This window comes from Gavialis gangeticus, unplaced genomic scaffold, assembly GCF_001723915.1.
Source record: "Gavialis gangeticus isolate Ggan-Ray unplaced genomic scaffold, GavGan_comp1, whole genome shotgun sequence".
NCBI lineage: Eukaryota > Metazoa > Chordata > Crocodylia > Gavialidae > Gavialis > Gavialis gangeticus.
In genome coordinates, this window is record NW_017729024.1 from 151,456,291 (window position 1) to 151,457,067 (window position 777).

The following is a 777-nucleotide window of genomic DNA, read 5'->3' on the forward strand; positions in this document are numbered from 1 at the left end:
TTACCTGGGACCTTCTTTTTACCCCCTATGTATTTAAAAAAAGACTTCTTATTGTCCTTAATCTGGGAAGCTAGTCCCAGTTCCATCTCTGCCTTGGCCTTCCTAACTACCCCCCTACATCCCCGAGCAACTGCAGAATAGCCCTCCTTGGTGATGACCCCTTCTTTCCATTGGGTGTAGGCCACCTTTTTAGGAAGGAGACATTCCCAGATTCTTTTGGTGAGCCATGGGGGCTTATGCGCCCTTCTGCACCCTTTGATCCTCGTTGGGATTACCTTCCTTTGGGCCTGGAGGATCATCTCCTTGAGGAGCAACCACTCTCCTTGGACACCTGTCTCCCCTCCCCTTCGGGACCTCAGCGCTTCCCCAACTATCCTCCTTAGCTCTTTGAAATTTGCCCTCCTAAAATCCAGGGCCGCTGCCTTACTGCATGCCTTTGCCACCTTGTGCTGAATGGTGAATTCCATGGTGGGTGCACATGGGTGGGGCCAGGGCAGAAGGTGGAAGGTGTTGGGAGTGAGGGCTATGCTTCCCTGCCAGTCGCCCAGCCAGTGCGGAGCTGATGCAAGACTGAGCCACCGACCTGCATCTGGACAAGCAGTGCACAGTGGCGGGAGCTGGCCCGGCCTCCCCACACTCCCTGAATGAGCAACATCTTTGCCCTAGTTCAGCAAGCAGAGGTAGGGCATCCAGGGGTGAGGAGGCCTGTGCCTCTGGATTGGGGTGGGCTGGGCAGTGGAGTGGGGGCTACGGAGGGGCTGCAGCAAGTTTTCGGAT